The sequence below is a fragment of the Arachis hypogaea genome, chromosome 19 (assembly GCF_003086295.3).
Source record: "Arachis hypogaea cultivar Tifrunner chromosome 19, arahy.Tifrunner.gnm2.J5K5, whole genome shotgun sequence".
Taxonomy (NCBI): Eukaryota; Viridiplantae; Streptophyta; class Magnoliopsida; order Fabales; family Fabaceae; genus Arachis; species Arachis hypogaea.
Genome location: NC_092054.1, coordinates 68539350 through 68560607, shown reverse-complemented (window position 1 = coordinate 68560607; position 21258 = coordinate 68539350). Strand labels below are relative to the sequence as shown.

Genomic DNA, 21258 nt, shown 5'->3' with positions numbered 1-21258 from the left:
CTGAGAATTATTATTAAAATTCTGTGGTCTCTGAGGTTGTTCTCTCCACCCCAAATTTGGGTGATTTCTCTACCCCTGATTATAGGTCTTAGTATATGGATCATTATTGGGGTTTCTAGGAGCATTCCCCATGTAGTTGACCTGTTCAGAAGAAAATTGAGCATAATTATAATTTCCATTTTGCATAAAATTACTTGTCATGTCATAAGAGGCTTCTTGGGGTGCATTCTGAGTGTTGACAGTTGAAACTTACATTCCACTTAACTGTTGAGTAATTAGGCTTATTTGCTGAGACAAAAGTTTGTTATGAGCAAGAAGAGTATTAACAGCTTCCACTTCCAAAATGTCTCTCTTTTGAGGGGTCTCAGAGTTCACAGCATTCCTGTTGGAGGAGTATAAGTATTGGTTGTTAGCAACCAATTCAATAAGCTCAGTACCCTTTGGTGTCTTCTTCATGTGCAAAGAACCACCTGCAGAATTATCTAAGCGCATCTTGGACATTTCACATAACCCCTCATAAAAGATATCCAGCTGAGTCCATCTAGAGAACATGTTTGGAGGGCATTGCCTAGTTAGTAGCTTGAATCTCTCCCAAGCTTCATAAAGGGTCTCACCATCTTTTTCTCTGAAAGTCTGAACCTCCACCCTTAGCTTAGTCAGCTTTTGAGGTGGGAAAAATTTAGTCAAAAATCCAGTGACAACCTTGTCCCAAGTATCTAGACTCTCCTTGGGTTGAGAATCTAACCACAGCTTTGCCCTATCTCTCACAGCAAATGGGAAGAGCATGAGTTGTATACCTCAGGATTCACTCCATTGGTCTTCACAGTGTCATAAATCTGCAGAAAATCAGAAATAAACTGATTTGGGTCTTCCTGAGGAAGTCCATGATACTGACAATTTTGTTGCACAAGAGTAACTAGCTGTGGCTTTAGTTCAAAGTTGTTTGCAGCTATAGGAAGCACCACAATACTTTTGCCACATTGGCATTAGCAGCATCATTATGATCCATAGTGGACTCTGCAACACTGTAAAGTCTTGCTTGTTGCAAATGCCACCTCAAAGTCCTTTCAGGTTCAGGATCAAAGTCTAACAGAGGTTCTTTGTCCCTGTTCCTACTCATAAACAGACAGAAGATAAGAAAAGATGGGACTCTCTACGTCAGAGTGTAGAGAATTCCCTGTGAAGTAACCTGTGTATAGAAATAAAATAAACAACTAACTAATTAATAAGCAAATTTTGAAAATTATAAATAATATTAAGCTAAAAATATCGAAATAAATAAAAAAAATTGAACAGGAAAATTAAAATAAAATTAACTAGGTAACACCAAACTTAATTTCAGAAATTAATTGTTTTAATATGAGGGTGGAAAAGGTCCTATGAAATCAGTCCCCCAAACATCAAAGAATTCCAACTCCATGATAAATCTTTGTGGCATCTCATTCTTTTTGGGTAGGCTGCCAGCTCTTTGACACTCATTGCACCTTGTCACAAACTCCTTTGCATCTTTGAATATAGTAGGCCAAAAGAATCCACATTGTAACACCTTAGCTGCAGTCTTTTCTCCACTAAAATGTCTTCCATAGATAGATCCATGGCAATGCCAAAAAACCTCTTGTCCTTCTGGTGCAGAATTTATAACCCACAAACTAACCGGCAAGTGCATCGAGTCGTACCAAGTAATACCTCAGGTGAGTGAGGGTCGATCCCACGAGGATTGACAGATCAAGCAACAATGATTGAGTGATTGGTTTAGTCAGACAAGCAGAAAAGAGTGTTTTGAGAGTTTAATTGCATCAAACAGTAAATTCAGAGAATTAGAAAGCAGACAGTATATTGATGTGAATAATATATGTAGAAAACAGTTAAGGCTTTAGAGTTATCTATTTTCCGGATTGACTTTTCTTACTAACTATATTAATCATGCAAGATTTAATTCATGGCAAACTATATGTGACAAAACCCTAATTCCTTAGACCTTTTTAGACTCCTCTAACCTTCATCAACCGCTAATTCCTTGGTTACTTAATTCCAATTAGAGGGTGAAGTTCAATTCTAGTTTATATGCCACAAAAACCCTAATTACCCAAATATAAGAGGATTATATGTCACGTATCCCGTTAAGTCCAGATAATTAGAAATTTAGGAGAAATTATTTTCAAGCTGTTGTTCAAGTAAAGAGCTTTTCCAAGTTATACAAGAACTCAATTAGGACAAGAGATACTTCCGTTCTACCCAAATTCATAAGATAAAGAACGAAAATAATTCTTGAAATAGAAATCAGTACATGAATTAAAATAAAAAAATAATAGTATCAATCTATTAAATAGACAGAGCTCCTAACCTTAACATTGGAGGTTTAGTTGCTCATGGTTCATAGAGAAAACTAGGATTCTGTAAAACGGTAAATTGCTGAATGAAGTAAGAGAGAAGAGATGAGCCCGAAGGGCTGATTCTTTTCCCTTTTATATCTAATCCTAATAAATGTAAAATATATTTCCTAAAACTAAATAATATCTTTTCCTAATTATAAAATAAAATTTAAAATCGGAACTAAATGAATGATTTGTGCGAGCCTTTGGATGAGGTTGGGGACCACTGGCTTCATTAGGGTTGGCGCCAAAGTTGGAAGCATCCAAGTTTAGCGTGAAGGTCGTGCGTAGCTTCCCTTTGGATTCCCTTGATATGGCACCGAACTTGAGTAAACTCAAGTTCGGTGTGGAGATGGCAGTGTGAATTCTCCTTGGATCCTTTGAGTTGGCGCCAAACTTGAGTAAACTCAAGTTCGGTGTGGAGATGGCAACGAGTTCTCCTTGGGATGATTAAGCTAGCGCCAAACTTGAGCTTCCTTAGGTTTGACATGAAGTGGTCCATACGAAATGGAAGAAAAGGGTATGCTATTATATATAATTTGAATGCTCTGGAAGTTAGCTTCCTAACACTACTAGAATCACGTCAATTGGACCTCTATAGCTCAAGTTATTCCTGTGTGAGTACAAGAAGGTCGAGATTGACAACATCATTCGCTTTCTTCCTTTTTTGCTACAAAACTTCGTCAAATCCATCCGAATCTACCTAAAATAAACAGAAATTACAAACAACTCAAAGTATCCTTTATAGTGGCAAAAGGTAATTAAATCTTGATTAAACTCAATAATTTGAGTGCAAATTCACTAGGAAAAGATAGAGAAGATGCTCACGCATCACCTTTCTCATGGGAGATGCATCTTCTTAACAGTCCATCAGCACACCTCTTGAAGAGATAGGGCTCATCCCAAATGTAATGCCTGGCATCATTGATGAGCTTCCTTTTCAAGTGTTTATTGATGTTAGAAAGTAGCTCTCCAATGGCCTTGAAGTTGGCTATATCTGCGAACCATGGAGCCTCTTGGATCATCATTAATTGCTCATCTGGGAAACTCTCATTTACACCAGGGCTGTGTGCTTCCTCCTCTTCATGTGGGTTCCTTGATAGGTGGTTAGCCACCTTATTTTCTGCTCTATTTCTATCCTTGACTTCAATGTTGAATTCTTGGAGCAGTAGGATCCATCTTATCAATCTAGGCTTGGACTCTTATTTGGTTAACAAGTATTTGAGTGCTGCATGATCAGTAAACAATGACTTTAGAACCAATGAGGTAAGATCTGAATTTATCAAATACAAAAACTATAGCAAGGAGTTCTTTTTCTGTGGTGGTGTAGTTTCTTTGGGCTTCATTAAGCACCTTGCTAGCATAATAGATGACATGTACTAGCTTGTCTCTCCTTTGTCCTAAGATAGCACCAATAGCAAAATCTGATGCATCACACATCAATTCAAAAGGTAAATCTCAGCTAGGTGGTGCTATAACTGGTGCAGAGGAAAGCTTTCTTTTAAGCTCATCAAAAGCTTGCATACATTCTCTATCAAATATGAATGATACATTAGAGACAAGCAAGTTGCTTAAAGGTTTGGCAATTTTTGAAAAGTCTCTAATGAACCTTCTATAGAACCCAGCATGTCCTAAGAAACTCTTAATTGCTTTGACATTGCAAGGTGGGGGTAATTTTTCAATCACTTCCACCTTGGCTCTATATACATCTATGCCTTTCTTAGAGATTTTGTGGCCAAGGACTACCCCTTCGGTAACCATAAAATGACACTTTTTTCAGTTTAAAACTAGGTTAGTGTCTTGGCATCTCTTGAGCACCAAGGCTAGATGATGTAAGCAATTAGGAAAGGAGTCACCAAATACTGAGAAATCATTCATGAAAACCTCAATAAACCTCTCAATCATATCAAAAAAATGGATAGCATGCACCTTTGGAATGTGGCAGGTGCATTACACAAACCAAAGGGCATACGTCTATATGCAAAAACACCATAAGGGCAAGTAAAAGATGTCTTTTCTTGGTCCTTAGGATCCATCTAAGAAACAATAGTACTCATGCCCAGTAAGCCTCTCCAAAATTTGATCCATGAATGGTAGAGGGAAATGATCCTTCCTTATGGCTTCATTGAGATTTCTGTAGTCTATACACATGTGCCATCCAATCACTGTTCTTGTTGGTATCAATGCATTTCTTTTATTTGGCACAACTGTGATTCCTCCCTTCTTAGAAACTACTTGAACCGGGCTCACCCAAGGGCTATTTGAGATAGGATAAATCACCTCTGCTTGCCATAACTTCAGCACTTCCTTTTGCACTACCTCTTTTATTGATGGATTCAACCTTCTTTGTGGCTGTATTGAGGGCTTGGCATCCTCCTCAAGAAGGATTTTGTGCATGCACATAGAAGAGCTGATTCCGTTTAAGTCTGAAAGTGTCCACCCTATGGCATCCTTGTGTTGATGATTAATGGAAAAGTATCATTGTCCCCCAAGTAGGCATACTTCAAGCTTGGGGACAGGGTCTTCAACTCCAGCTTTGGTGCTTCCACTTTCTCCTTGTTTGCCTTGTCTAGCAAGATTGAACCTTCCATGCTTTCTTGTGGTAGTTCACCACATGATGTTTGTTGCTCTTGCTCTGTTGCATCCTCAAATTGATCTTCTTCTAGGACTCCTTGAACTAGTTTTTCCATTATGTCTACCATCATACATTCTCCAATGGATTCCTTTGGGTAACTCATAGCAGTAAAAACATTGAATACCATATTTTCATCATGTAGCCTTAGGACTAATCTCCCTTTTGTACATCAATTATAGCCCCAGCTGTTGCCAAGAATGGCCTCCCTTGATGCATTAGCCTCTTCTTTCATATCAAGCACTACAAAATCAGCTGGGAAGATGAACTCTCCCACCTTAACCAACAAGTCCTCTACTACTCCACGGGAAAACTTGAATGTCCTGTCAGCTAGTTGAAGTGCCATCCTTATTGGTTTAGCCTCTTTAATTCTCATTCTCTTTATATGGCCAAGGACATAAGGTTGATGCTAGCTCCTAGGTCACACAATGCTTTCTCAATGCTAATATCCCCTATAATGCATGGGATTTGGAAGCTCCCAGGATCTTTCATATTTTGGGGAAGCTTCTTTTGTACGATGGCACTACATTCCTCCGTGAGCACTACAGTTTCCTTTTTTCCCCAGTTTCTTTTCTTAGTCATGAGCTCTTTTAGGAACTTGGCATAGAGTGGCATTTACTCTAGTGCTTCAGCAAAAGGTATGTTAATTTGAAGCTTCTTAAAGACCTCCAACAACCTAGAAAACTGGATGTCCTTCCCATCTTTTCTCAGCCTTTGTGGGTAGGGTATCTTTGGTACATAGAGCTTCAAGACTTGCTTTGGTGGGGTTGGGGTATGTATCTCTTCTTCCTTCTTGATTTTTAAGTCATTGTAGCCTCTTCTTCTTGCAAGTTGTGGCTTGAAGATGCCTCCTTCACCACTTTCTCACTTCTTAATGTGATGGCCTTGCATTCCCGTCTTGGATTAGTTATGGTATCACTTGGGAATGCACTTGTAGACATGGGCATCTGCTTATATAGGTATCCAAGTTGTGCTTCCAGTTTTGTGATTGCTGCCCCTTGGTTCTTTATATTGGATCTGACCTCTTATTGGTATGTATCTATCTTTTTGTCAGTGTGTGCTTATCTCTCTGCAACAGCAGCAATATCTCCTGCCATTCGTGTCATCATGGCTTCCAATCTTACAAATTTGTCACTGTCATCACATAGTTGTGAGTTTGAGGATGATGTATTTTGAGAACGGTTGCTGTGTGATTGTTGGTTAGATTGGAAAAGGGCATTCTGTGAGTTGTGGTAGGATCTATGATTGTGTGATTGATGGCTGGGGTTATTGTACTTGTTGGAGTGGTATGGCTTATGGTCATGGGATTGGTTTTGCTGGTTTTCCCACTCAAAATTTGGGTAGTTCTTCCATCCTTGGTTGTAGGTTTTGGCATTGGGATCATATGGTTGTCTGGGTGGATTGTTCACATAGTTGGTCTGCTCCCATTCATATTCAGCTTCCGGACTGGCTCCTTCTTGCAATGATGCTTGAATGTTGATTGCTGAGACTTTATTCTTCTCTATTTGCTTGGTTAGAGCTGACAATTGAGCTGTGATCACCTTGTTTTGAGCCAGCAGAGCATCCATCTGGTTTAGCTCTATTACTCCACTCCTTGGGTTCCTATCAGAGGCATAGAAATATTCATTGTTAGCCACGGTTTCTATGATAGCTATGGCCTCTTCAATTGTCTTCTTGGTATTGAGGGAGCCTCCTGAAGAGTGATCTAAAGCCTTCCTTGCCACTTGAGACAATCCTTCATAGAAAATGTGCAGCTGCACCCATTCATTGAACATGTCCGGAGGGCATTTTCTTGTTAGCTCTTTATATCTCTCCCAAGCTTCGTAGAGAGTCTCTCTATCTTGTTGTTTGAATGTTTGCTCCTCAGTTCTCAACTTGATAACTCTTTGGGGAGGGTAGAATTTTGCCAATAACTTATTCACCACCTCTTCCCAAGTTGTCAAACTCTCATTTGGGAATGATTCCAGCCACTTGGATGCTTTGTCCTTAAGAGAAAAAGGGAACAAAAGCAGTCTATAGGTGTCAGGGTGAACACCACTAGCCTTCATTGTGTCACAGATTCTCAAGAAGGTTATTAGATGTTGATTTGGATCTTCTTGAGCATTTCCTCCGAATGAGCAGCTATTCTGAACAAGAGTGATTAGCTGTGGTTTGAGCTCAAAGTTGTTGGCATGTATGGTGGGTTTCAAGATGCTACTCCCACAATTCCCAGGGTTGGGATTGATGAAGGAGCCTAATACTCTTCTCTCTTATGGGGGAGCATGGTTGCCCACTACTTTATTTTGATGATTGTATGCTTCACCCTCCATATTTTAGGTTGGATTCTCTTTTTCTTCTTCACCAACTACCCTTTTTTCTCTTGCCACTGCGTCTCTTTTCAATCTTAGAAATGTCCTCTGAGGTTCAGAATCATAGGAGGTTACAGCTTCTCTCCTCCCTGTCATACACAACACAAAACACAATATAAAACAAAGATGAACACCCTCTTAGAAGAAGGGTGGGTAAGTCAAGTTTGGTTGAAGCAAAGCATCAAACTCTTAGTGTGCTTCTTGTTAGAATGGCTATATATACAATAAACAATTGAGAATAAAGTGCTTAAAAAAAATAAAGAAAATAAAGAACTGAATTTAAAGGGATTAACAAAGTAAAGAATATGCTTAATCGAAGTACCAATCAACTTAATCATTATATTCAAAATCAATCCCCGGCAACGGTGCCCTAAACTTGGTGACTAGAATTTACTGCATCACTACAATAAATCCCTCTTGGCAAGTATACCAAATTGTCGTCAAATAATAACTCACAATGAGTGAGGTCGAATCCCATAGAGATTGATTGATTGAACAACTTTAGTCACTGGGTGATTTAGTCAAGCTGATCAAGAATAATTGTTGAATGCAGAATTTTAAATAGCAGAATTGTAAATGACTTCAAGATAAAGGAAAGCAATAAAGTGCAGAAATATAAAGAACATGAAAGTAAATTGAAGAAATATAAATGACTGAATTGTAAATAGGGATTGGGTTGATAGCAGAATTTAAAGAAAGCTATAAGGAATAGGGAAGATAAGAATAGGGAAGATTCATTAGAATTGGGAGATGTTGCTCTTTTTGGATTAGATTTAGATCATCTCTTCTTCAATCATGCAACTCATTGACCTCTTGGCAATCATGATTGATTGAATCCCAATTCCTTGGTGATTCAATCTCTCAAATCTTGATAATCAGCCAATTCCTTGGTCTAATTGCTCATGAAGAGAGATAAGCATGATCCTTGATTTTATCAAATATCCTCATAGATCCAAATAATTGGGTAGATTTCATGTCACCATATTCAATCCCAAAACCCAGATCTACTCAATATGAGAAGGGATTTCAAGCATGATTTCATGTTTCCTTTTCCAAGGTTCCCATGAAACCCAATTTGCATTCAATCCCTTTTTCAAGATAATTGAACACTAAACATGAATAACAAAATTCCTTCTAGTAAATCAAAGAGAGATGAAGAGAAGAAGAAATTCACTATCATTTAATCCATCAAGTACAATAGAGCTCCCTTCCCCAATGAGAGGGAAGTTAGCTACTCATAGCTTAGAGAAAAGTACAAGAGATGGAAGAAGATCAAGTAAGTGAAGTAAAAGTTCCAAGCTAACAACTAACCCAAAACCAACCCCCCAAAAACCAACCCCTTTTCAGTACTCTTCAAGGGATATTTATACTACTCCTATTACTGGAAATGAAAATTACACAAGGAAAAGAAAATTACAATTGAAAACTAAAGAGAAAAACCATTAAATTGAGGCATGTGAGTGGCGTGTGCGCGGCGTGTGACTAGCGTGCCACGCCTAGCTCATCAGTTTGGCTTGGCGTGCCACGCCTGGCTACCAAGTGGCACGCCCCTTAGTGAAGCTGGCTTGGCGTGCCACGCCCATCTCTCAAGTGGCACGCCCATGATGCATGTTGAACTAGCATGCCATGCCAAAGATCCAAAGTGGCACACCCATATTGATATCTTCAAGCTCCTCTTCTGGACTTTTGAACTGGTGTGCCACGCCCTTGTTAAGCTCATCACTCTTCTTCTCTGGTCACTTGTACTGGCATGTCACGCGTTTATTAATGTCTCTAAACTCTTCTCTAGAACTTTGAATTGGCGTGCCACGCCCAGGTCTGGCGTGCCACGCCTATTGTGGTGCATGAACATTCCTTTCTGTTCCAGTAAGCTGGCGTGCCACGCCCATGACTCAAGTGGCACGCCCATGGTGCAAACAAGGTTGGCGTGCCATGCCCAAAACACCAAGTGGCACGCCCATTGATACTTTGATTTGTCGTGCCATGCCTAAAGTATCAAGTGGCACACCTTCGATGGGTCCTTGTCCCTTCTTCTCTGTGAGTTTGTATTGGCATGCCACGCCTTCAACTTGGCGTGCCACGCCCTTGTTGGAGCTTCATGCGCCCTTTTTGGTTTGGTGAACTGGCGTGCCACGCCCAAGACTCAAGTGGCATGCCCATGATAATGGTTAAACTCACAAGCTTGGCGTACCATGCCCAAAGTACCAAGTGACACGCCTTCAATGCTGCTTCTTCCTTTCTCCTCTGCTCAATTGATCTGGCATGCCACGCCCATTAAGGAGGATAGAGCTAGCGTGCCACGCCAGTCTTGGCGTGCCACGCCCCTTGCAAGTCTTCAAAGATCCTTTCTCTGGCCAGAATACCTGGCGTGCCATGCCCAGCAGTAGCGTGCCACCCTCATTATAAAGCTTAGAGCTCCTTTTTTTGGAAAAGGATAACTAGCGTGCCACGCCCAGCATTGGCGTGTCATGCCCATTGTAAAGCTCATCCATCCATGTTCTGGGAAAGATAGCTGGCGTGACACGCCTGGCCTTGGCGTGCCATGCCCATAGTAGCTCTTCATGGTGTCTCTTCTGGAAACTGTAACTGGGGTGCCACGCCTGGCCTTGGCGTGCCACGCCCATTGAAGTTCTTCATGGACTCTTTCTGGGAAGTATAGTTGGTGTTCCACGCCCAGCTCTGGCGTGGCACGCCCATAATAGTACCTCAAATCTTGCTCCCTGGAAATGATAGCTGGTGTGCCACGCCTCATAGCTGGTGTGCCACACCCATTCAAAATGGTGGCGTTTGCATGAAGTGGCATGCCCAGCTCTTTTTTCTTGCTTTCTCCTTCTTTTGCTGCTCTTTTCACCTGAAATTCAAGTAAGATTTATTTCAAAGCAATGTCCCACAAATTCACCATATAGTTCATGTAATTGCATCAATTGAATGAGAATTCATCAATTCTATGGTCCTTTTAGATGAGAGAAAGAGGTAGATGATGTAAGTCATCAGCCTCCTCATTCAAAACACATCGCTGGATAATACCATATGAGCATCTCTTGAAAAGATAAAGGTCCTCCCATAAGAAGTACTTGGCATCACTGAGTAACTTCTTCACTTTCTGTTTAGTGTACTCTTTTGGGATAAACCTCATAGCCTTGTAATTTGCAACATCCGCAAATCACAGAGCTCTTTGAATAACAAAGAGTTGCTCATCAGAAAAAGTCTCAGTCATAGGAGTGGGTTGCTACACAACATCTTCATGCTCAATGCTGAAAAGGTGGTCAGCCACTTAGTTCTCTGACCCTTTCCTATCTCTAATCTCAATATCAACCTTGGTTTAGCATCCTGTTTGGTTAGAAGGTACTTAAGAGTGGTATTGTCAGTATAAATAATAACCTTAGAACAAATCAAATAGGACCTAAATTTATCAAAAGCATAAACTAGAACTAATAGTTTTTTTTTCTGTAGTTGTATAGTTCTTTTGTGCGTCATTTATCACACGGCTAGCATAGTAAATGACGTGCATAAGCTTGTCTTGTCTCTGTCCCAATATAGCCCCTATATCATAGTCACTAATATCACACATTGGTGCGAATATTGAGAATATCCACAACTGAACCGGTAAGTACACCGAGTCGTCCAAGTAATACCTCAGGTAAGTGACGGTCGATCCCATGAGAACTAATGGCCTGAGCAACAATGGTCGACTGATTGGTTTAGTTAGGATGACAGAAAAGTTGGTTTAGTGAATTGAGCATTAAGCAATAAATCAAGAGTAAAGAAAGCAAATAATGAGTTTGGTGTAGAAATATATGAGAGAAACAGTTAAGGTATGGGAGATGTTTACTTTTCCGGATTATAAATTTTTACCAACTATTTTAATCATAAAAGATTCATTTCATGGCAAACTTTAATTATTAAACCCTAATCTGTTTGTGATTTAGCCTCCTCTAATGTTCATCAACCGCCAATCTCTTGGTCCCTTGATTCATATTAGAGGGTTAAGTTCAAATCTAGTTTATGGTGACAAAAACCCTATTTACCCAAAGCTGAATGGATTATATGTCACGTATCTAGATTAGTTCAAGTAAATAGCAATTTAAGAGGAATTTATTTTCAAGTTGTGTCCAGGTGAGAGACCTCTCCCGAGGGTCACAAGAATGCATCTAGAATAAAGGGCATACTCTCGTTTCACCCAGATTCATAAAATTAAGAACAAAAATAATCCATGAAATTAAATCAGTACATTAATTCAAATAGAAAAGTAATAGTTTCAATTCATAGAAATAAACAGAGCTCCTAACCTTAACCAAAGAGGTTTAGTGGCTCATGACTTACAGAGAAAAACTAGGGTTCTAATAAGTATGGAAGTAAAAAAGATGTGAAAGTCCGATCCCCTTCTAAGGGTGAATCTTTTCCCTTTTATACTAACCTAATTTGATTTGAAACTAAAATAAGATATTCAATTCTAAATCTAAAAGATTCTGTTTGTAATTAAAAAAACAAAAATAAAACAAAATATAGTAATTAGAAGCCAAATCCAACTAAACATACTCCTTTGGTAAATGTGGATCCGTATTTTGGCGTTTAGCTGGCATTCAGCGTCAAAAATGGGCAGTGAGTTTTGTCTTCCTAGGCGCTAAACGCCGAGCTGGCGTTTAGCATCCTTCGAGGCACTGATTCCAGACAAAAAGTACAAACTATTATATATTGTTAGAAAGCTTTTGAAATTGGCTTTCCAACGCCATTAAAACCGCGTCAATTGGACCTCTATAGCTCAAGTTATGCTTGTTATAATGCAGGGAGATAAGGGTTGACAGCATCTACTTTCTTCCTTTGTTTTTTTCACAAAACTCTTGCAAAGAGGATTTTTGCACTAAAATATAATAAAACTTAATAGATTCCAACTTAAAAATGACTAGAAAACAAGGGGAAAATGGGTACAAGATGCTCACGTATTACACATCAATTCAAACGGTAAATCCCAGTTAGGAGTAGCTATGATGGGTGCAGAGACAAGCTTAGCTTTCAGAGTTTAACAATTTTATAAAAATGCTTTATAAACCTTCTATAAAATCCTAGATATCCTAAGAAACTCCGTATTGCCTTTACATTAGTGGGTAGTGGTAATTTTTCAATTACCTCCACCTTAGCTTTATCAACCTATATTTCTTCACTTGAAATCTGGTGCGCAAGAACAATACCTTCAGTTACCATAAAATAACATTTTTTCCAATTCAAAACAAGGTTAGTTTCTTGTCACAACTTCAAGACTAAGGAAAGATGTCTCAGGTAAGAATAAAAAAAATGTCCAAATACAAAAAAATTATCCATAAAAACCTCAATAAACGTTTCAACCATGTCGGAAAATATTGAAAGCATTCACATCTAAAAAGTTTATGGGGCATTGCACAGTCCAAACGGCATCCTTCAGTAAGCAAATAGACCAGAGGGACAAGTGAAAGCCTCCTTCTCTTGATATTGAGGGTCCACTGTAATTTGATTATATCCAGAATAACCATCTAAAAAACAATAAAATGTATGTCCAGCTAACCTCTCAAGCATTTGATCAATAAAAGGCAAGGGGAAGTGGTCCTTCCTAGTTGCAGTGTTGAGCCTCCTGTAATCAATGTACGTACACCACCCCGAGACAATTCTTGTAGGAATAAGCTCATTCTTCTCATTCTTGACCATTGTCACGCCTCCTTTCTTGGGAACCACTTGCACATGGCTCACCCATGGACTGTCATAAATTGGGTAGATTATTCTGGCTTCCTAAAGATTTATCACTTCTTTCTGGACCACTTCTTTCATAGTTGGATTGAGCCATTTTTGTGGTTACACTACAAGTTTAGCATCTTCTTCAAGTAGTATCTTGTGCATACACATAGCCGAACTTATCCCTTTCAAGTCACTAATGGTCCACCCAAGAGCTGTTTTATGGCTTCTATATACCTTTATCAAAGCCTCATCTTCATTATGACTCAGAGAGGAACTAATAATCACTGGATACGAATCCTGCTCGCTTAGAAAAGCATACTTTAGAGAGGGAGGCAATGGCTTCAACTCAAGCTTGGGCGGCCCTTCCTCTTGAATAGGCATGTTTGGTTTTCCTTTTTGTGGTGGTGAATCATCAATCTCTAGCAAACCATTCTGCAAAGGGGGTTCTAAAACACCATCAAGCTCTTCTACTTTAAAGACCTCTTGAATTAATGGCTTAATAAGATCAACTCTCATACATCCCTCAAAATCACTTGGATATTGCAAGGCCTCAAGCACATTCAGGACAACCTCTTCATCATTGACTCTCAAAGTCAACTCAACCTTTTGCACATCAATAAGGGCTCTCCCTGTAGTTAGAAAAGGTCTTCCCAAAATAATGGAAGTATTCACATCTTTTTCCATATCCAATATCACAAAATCAGCAAAAAAAAATAAAAGTTCCTACTTTCACCAGTAAATTCTCAACAACCCCAAGTGAAAATTTAATTAAACAGTCAGCTAGTTGAAGAGAAATTCAAGTGAGTTTTACCTCAAGAATTTGAAACTCTCATCAAAGTAACTGACATGAGATTGATGCTTATTCCAAGATCACATAATGCCCTCTGAATAGTGATATTTCCAATGGTGCAAGAAATTAAAAAGCTTTCCAGATCTTTCATCTTCTTAGGAAGATCCTTCTAAAAAATTTTACTGCATTCCTTTGTGAGCACCACGGCTTCACTCTCTTTCCCATTCCTCTTGTTGCTCAACAATTACTTCATAAATTTAGCATAGAGAGGGATTTGCTCTAAAGCCTTTACAAAAGGAATGTTGATCTGAAGCTTCCTGAAGACCTCTAAGAATCTTGAAAATTACTTGTCTTTAGATGCCTTCTGAAGCCTTTGAGGATATGGCATTTTCGGCTTGTATTCAGGAACTGGAAACTTTACTTTGTATTGCTCAACATCAATCGGAAAAAGGTTGTTCGGATGTCTCTCAGGGGTGTGTTCCACCTTATCTTGGGCCTTCTCTGGAGCTTCTTTTTCAACCAGCTCCTCACTAGCCTGAGCTTCTTTACTTAGTACCTTACCACTTCATAGATGGATGGCCTTGTGCTCTTTCCTTGGGTTGGGCACTATATCACTAGAGAAAGTATTAGGGGGCCTCTCAGCTACTTTCTTACTTAACTAACCCATTTGAAGTTCTAAGTTTCTAATTTAAGCTCTGGTTTCCTGCATGAAACTATTAGTGTTCTTATCAAGTTCTGCAACTAGAGATTCCTAGTCAGAAGGATTTTAAGAAGAGAAGGATGATGGTATGGTTGAGAGGGCTAGAACTGATGGTTGTTGTTGTTGAAGTTTGGTTTCCTTTGTGGTTGATTTCTCCATCCAAAATTTGGGTGATTCCTCCACCCTGGATTGTAAGTCTTGGAAAAAGTATCATTATTAGGGGGTTTGGAGGAATTGCCCATATAATTAACCTGTTCAGCAAAAAATTGATGATGATTGGCCTAGAGAAGATTAGGAATTTTTCTCAAAATAGAATTTGCGTTGCAAGTATAGTTCCATATCCACAATCAACCAACATCAAAGTTTAAAATAAAGGATTGCCACAATCAACACAAAATAACTGGGAGTTTTAAATCATGGGTCGTTCTCCCTAGGAATTGCAATGAAGTGATCAATTATTGGCTATGAGGGAATGGGATTTGAGATTGCAAGAGACAAGAAATGTAAATAGCAAGAAAGCAAATAAGCAAACAATAACTAAATATCAAAGCCAATTTAACTCAAGGCAATAAAGTAAAAGAAAGGAAAATAGAAATGCTAATAAATCTCTTAGCAAGGATTGAGAGTCAAGGTTACCTATCCTAGCCATTGACTATAAACATATGATGACTATGAAGAGTTAATCCTATTTAGTCAACCCTAACATCGAGGGTAAGTCAAATAGGCATAATTGATCTCAATCCACATGTCCTAGACAACTCTATTAATAGAAGACTTAGAGTTAGTGGAAACCAAATCAATTAACTACCCTAATATATCAATCAAGAATGGACATCAACGACTCAAGGTCACCAAAGTCCTCAATTCCAAGCCATGAGTGAGGAAAAACTAAGTAAAAACTAAGCCAAGAATTTTTATCAAACACATGGTGTGCATGAAAATAAAAGCATATTAAATTGTAATAAAAATAAAATCTAAAGCTACCAAGTGCAAGAAAACAATAATAATAACTCAATTAAATAACAATAAAACAAAGAAACATTAAATTTCATTAATAGATTTTCAAATTAACAAGAGTTCATTACAATAAAATAACCAAATAAAAGAAACAAGTAAAACTAAAAGAAGTAAGAGACTAGAAGAAGAAAATAGTAAAGAAACTAAATCAAGACAAGAATTAAAGCATCAATCTAAGAGAAAATTAACTAAACCAAACCTAATTCTAGAGAGAAGGAGGAGCTTCTCTCTCTAGAAAATGACCTACAACATGACAAAACCTAAAACATAATTGCATCCCTCTTGCCTCCTCTTTAATTAGGGTTGAAATAGCTTCAAAAATGAGTTGGATTGGGTTCTAGGGGCCCAAAATTCATTGTGAGCGAATTGTATTAATGAGGTCATGTGCTGGGACCTGTGCGTACGCACAGACGTGTGCGTATGCACACTTTTTGATTTTTCCACTTGTGCGTACGCACAAAGGGTTGTGCATACGCATGACTTGCTGAAAAGTTCCAAACTCAATTTCTTCATGAATTCTCCACTTTTACATGCTTTTTCTTCATTCCTTCAATCCAATCTTTGCCTTACAAGCCTGAAATCACTCAACAAACACATCAAGGCATAAAATGGAATTAAGTTGAATAAAATTTAGCAAATAAGGGCCTAAAAAGCATGTTTTTACTTTTGAGCACAATTTATGGAGAATTTACAAAACTAAGCTATTTCCTTGCATAAGTGTAGGAAAAGTTGATAAAATCCACCCAATTAGAGCAAATAAATACCATGAAATGTAGAATTATCACATCCCCACACTTAAACAATAGCATGTCCTCATGCTAAACTCAAGAAGGAAACAAGGGGTATTACATTTATTCAATATAAGGAAACTAGCTATATGCAATCTATCTAAATGAATGTAACTACTTAGTCAAAATGAATCAATTTCCAAGAATACATATATAAACATAAGGGCTAAAGCAATCAAATCAAGTCCACAATTGAAATGAATTATTGAAAAGAGTTAACAACTTGCAAGAAAGGAGATGATCAAAGGCGAAAACATAGAAATTGAGCAATCAAACCCCTCACCGAATGTGTATACACTCTAATTGCTCAAGTGTTTAGGGTTGATTCACTCAATATCTTCCACTCAAGCTTTCTAAGATTTGTTTTTCATCTAACAATCAACAATCATTTAATGTATGTGATGAGCGGATAATTTATACGCTTTTTAGCATTGTTTTTAGGTAGTTTTTAGTATGATTTAGTTAGTTTTTTGTATATAATTAGTAGTTTTTAAATAAAAATCACATTTCTAGACTTTACTATGAGTTTTGGGTTCTTTTGTGATTTCAGGTATTTTCTGGCTAAAATTGAGGGACCTGAGCAAAAATCTGATTCAGAGGCTGAAAAAGGACTGCAGATGTTGTTGGATTATGACCTCCCTGCACTCGAAGTGGATTTTCTGGAGCTACAGAAGCCCAATTGGTGCGCTCTCAATTGAGTTGGAAAGTATACTTCTTGGGCTTTCCAGCAATATATAATAGTTTATACTTTACCCGTGATTTGATGGCCCAAATTGGCGTTCAAAGTCAGCCTAAAATTTATGGCGTAAAACGCCTAAACTGGCACCAGAATTGGAGTTAATCTCTTGATCACGGTTAGGGGACTGGCCATTCGGCCATGCCTGGACCTTCATCACTTATGTATTTTCAACGGTAGAGTTTCTACACCTCATAGATTAAGGTGTGGAGCTCTGCTGTTCTTCATGAATTAATGCAATTACAAGTTATTCTCTAAGATATACTCTCGTACTTCAACCTGATGAATGTGATGACCCGTGACACTCATCATCATTCTCACTAATGAACGCGTGCCTGACAACCACTTCCGTTCTATCTGCAACAACTTGAGTGTGTATCTCTTGGCCTCCTGGTTTACGATGCATGGTTGCCTCTCCTGACAACAGAGCCTTCCATTCCGTGAGATCAGAGTCTTCGTGGTATAGGCTAGAACCATTGGTAGCATTCCTGAGATCCAGAAAGTCTAAACCTTGTTTGTGGTATTCCGAATAGGATCTGGGAAGGGATGACTGTGACGAGCTTCAAACCTGCGAATGTGGGGCGCAAGTGACAGTGCGCAAAAGGACAATGGTCCTATTCCGACGCTAGCGGGAACCGACAGATGATTAGCCCTGCGGTGACAGCGCAGATGGATTTTTTTTCATCCGAGAGGATCATACAGCTTGCCATGGAAGGAGGTAACGCATGGTTGGAAGAAGGTAGTAGGAAAGCAGAGGTTCAGAAGCAACAAAGCACCTCTATACGCTTATCTGAAATCCCACCAATGAATTACATAAGTATTTCTATCTTATTTTCTGTTTTAATTATATTTTAATTATCAAAACCTCAAAACCATTTTAATTCGACTGACTGAGATTTACAAGGATGACCATATCTTGCTTCAAGCCGACAATCTCCATTGGATTGACCCTTACTCACGTAAGGTATTACTTGGACGACCCAGCGCACTTGCTGGTTAGTTTCACGGAGTTGTGTGAAAAGTGTGAGAGCACGATTCCTTGTACCAAGTTTTCGGCGCCGTTGCCGGGGATTGTTCGAGTTTGGACAACTGACGGTTCATCTTGTTGCTCAGATTAGGTAATTTTATTTTAATTTTAAGCTTTTTGTTTTTATTATTTTTATTTTCTAAAAAATTTTCAAAAAAAAAATTATTCTATGTCTTCAGAATTTTTAAGAATGAATTCTAGAGTTTCAGATGATGCTTCTATCATCACAGGAGCTAATTGATTCCCATCAATTTGGCTGTTGTATGTAATGTCCTGCTGAAGCTTGGCTAGCCATGTCTAATCTTTTTAGACTAAAGCTTTAGACTAACACTGCATGATTCCTGGAATTCTTATTAAAAATTTTGAAACCCTTATTTTTCTTTTTCCAAATAATTTTCAAAAAATACAAAAAAAATTAATAAAACCATGAAAATAAAAAATAATTTGTGTTTCTTGTTTGAGTCTAATGTCACATTTTAAGTTTGGTGTTTTGCATATTTTTAATTTTCTTGCATTCTTCTAAAATATATGCATTATATTCTTCATTGATCTTAAAGTTGTTCTTGATGATTTTATTGGGTCTGATCTTTAAATTCTCTTGTTTTGTGTCTTTTGTTGTTTCTCATGTGCATTCTCAATTTGTTAGTGTCTCTAATATGAAAATTTCTAAGTTTGGTGTCTTGCATGTCTTTCTTTTCTAAAAAAAATAAATAATATGATTGTTCATCTTGACATTCAACGTGTTCTTGCATGCATTGTTTATTTGATCTTAGTTTTTCATGATTAGTTTCATTTTGTTGTTGTTCTCTCTCATCATTAAAATTTCAAAAAAAAAATTTCAAAATTGTCTTTTCAAGTCAATAATACAGAGAATTGAAGATTCAGAACATACAGCAGAAGAATTACAGAGAAAAAGCTGGGCGTTCAAAACACCAAGTGAAGAAGGAATTATGGCGTTTAAACGCCAACCAAGATACCTGGCTGGGCGTTTAACGCCCAAGGAGGTAGCCAAATGGGCGTTTAACGCTAGGACAACACAAGGGAGGTAAGTTAGTTTTTAATTCAAATCTTTTTCAAATCTTCATAATTTTTCAAAATCAAATCCTTTTCAAATCATATCTTTTTCAAAATCAAATCTTTTTCCATTTTTCTCTTACTATTTTTGAAAATCCTGGCTACCAATTAATGATTTGATTCAAAAATTTCAAGTTTGTTACTTCCTTGCTAAGAAAGGTTCAATATTTGAATTTTAGAATCATATCTTTTAAATTTCTTGTTAGCCAAGTCATTAATTTCCAATCATATCTTCTCAATCATATCATTAATTTAAAATTTTTTAAAATTATTTTTCAATCATATCTTCTCAATCATATTCTCTCAACCCCATCTTTTTCAAAATAATTTTCAATCATATCTTTTTGATTATTGATTTCAAAATCTTCTTTAAAATCACCTAACACTTTCTCACTTTTAATTTTCGAAAAACCATCAACCACTTTTTCAAAATTCTTTTTAATTATTTTAAAAATTTTTAGTTTTATTTAAAAAAATTTGTTTTCAAAAATTTTTCCCCTCCTCACCTTCTTCTATTTAAGGACTGACACTCCTCCTCAATTAGCAATTCGGACTCTCTCTCCTTCTTCATATGTTCGAATTCTTATCTACCTACCTCATCCCTCTATTCCTATTTTCCTCTGACACCTCAAGGAATCTCTATACTGTGACATAGAGGATTCCATACTTTCTTGTTCTCTTCTCTTTCTTATGAGCAGGAACAAGGACAAAGGCATTCTTGTTGAAGCTAATCTGAACCTGAAAGGACCTTGAAGAGGAAGCTAAGAGAAGCTAAAGCACAACTCTCTGGAGAGGACCTGACAGAAATTTTTGAAAAGGAAGAAGACATGGCAGCTGAAAATAACAACAATGCCAACAATGCAAGGAAGATGCTTGGTGACTTCATTACGCCCTCTTCTAACTTTTGTAGAAGGAGCATCTCAATTCCTGCAATTGGAGCAAACAACTTTGAGCTTAAGCCTCAATTAGTTTCTCTAATGCAGCAGAATTGCAAGTATCATGGACTTCCATTGGAAGATCCTCATCAGTTTTTAGCTGAATTCTTGCAAATCTGTGACACTGTTAAGACCCATGGGGTTGACCCTGAGGTCTACAGACTCATGCTATTCCCTTTTGCTGTAAGAGACCGAGCTAGGACATGGTTGGACTCACAACCTAAAGAAAGCCTGAACTCTTAGGAAAAGTTGGTCAATGCCTTCTTGGCAAAGTTCTTTCCACCTCAAAAATTGAGTAAGCTCAGAGTGAAAGTCCATACCTTCATACAGAAGAAAGGCGAATCCCTCTATGAAGCTTGGGAAAGATACAAACAATTGATCAGAAGGTGTCCTTCTGGCATGCTTTCAGAATGGAGCATCATATGCATATTCTATGATGGTCTGTCTGAACTGTCCAAGATGTCATTAGACAACTCTGTTGGTGGATCTCTTTATCTGAAGAAAACGCCTGAAGAAGCTCAGGAACTCATTGAAATGGTTGCAAATAACCAATTCATGTACACTTCTGAAAGAAATCCTGTGAATAATGGGATAACTCAGAAGAAAGGAGTTCTGAAGATTGATACTCTGAATGCCATACTGGCTCAGAATAAAATATTAACTCAGCAAGTCAATATGATTTCTCAGAGTCTGACTAGAATGCAAGCTGCATCCAGCAGTAATAAAGAAGCTTCTTCTGAAGAAGAAGCTTATGATCCTGAGAACCCTACAATGGAAGATGTGAATTACATGGGAGAACCCTATGGAAACACTTATAATCCTTCATGGAGAAATCATCCAAATCTCTCATGGAAGGACCAACAGAAGCCTCAACAAGGCTTCAACAACAATAATGGTGGAAGAAATAGGTTTAGCAATAGCAAGCCTTTTCCATCATCTTCTCAGCAACAGACAGAGAATTTTGAGCAGAACTGTTCTGGCTTAGCAACCATAGTCTCTGATCTATCTAAGACCACACTAAGTTTCATGAATGAAACAAGATCCTCCATTAGAAATTTGGAGGCACAAGTGGGTCAGCTGAGTAAGAGAATTACTGAAACTCCTTCTAGCATCCTCCTAAGCAATATAGAAGA

General features: G+C 38.0%; 2 non-coding genes across 2 annotated transcripts; one reads left to right on the top strand and one right to left on the bottom strand.

Moving 5' to 3' along the window:
* The first annotated feature begins 547 nt into the window (after positions 1-547).
* On the top strand, positions 548-653 carry LOC112781401 (small nucleolar RNA R71). Its single transcript, XR_003192179.1, has one exon. It is a non-coding gene; the product is annotated as a small nucleolar RNA R71 (small nucleolar RNA).
* Positions 654-20422: 19769 nt separating this feature from the next.
* LOC112780388 (small nucleolar RNA R71) lies at positions 20423-20526 on the bottom strand. Its single transcript, XR_003191229.1, has one exon. It is a non-coding gene; the product is annotated as a small nucleolar RNA R71 (small nucleolar RNA).
* Positions 20527-21258: the final 732 nt, after the last annotated feature.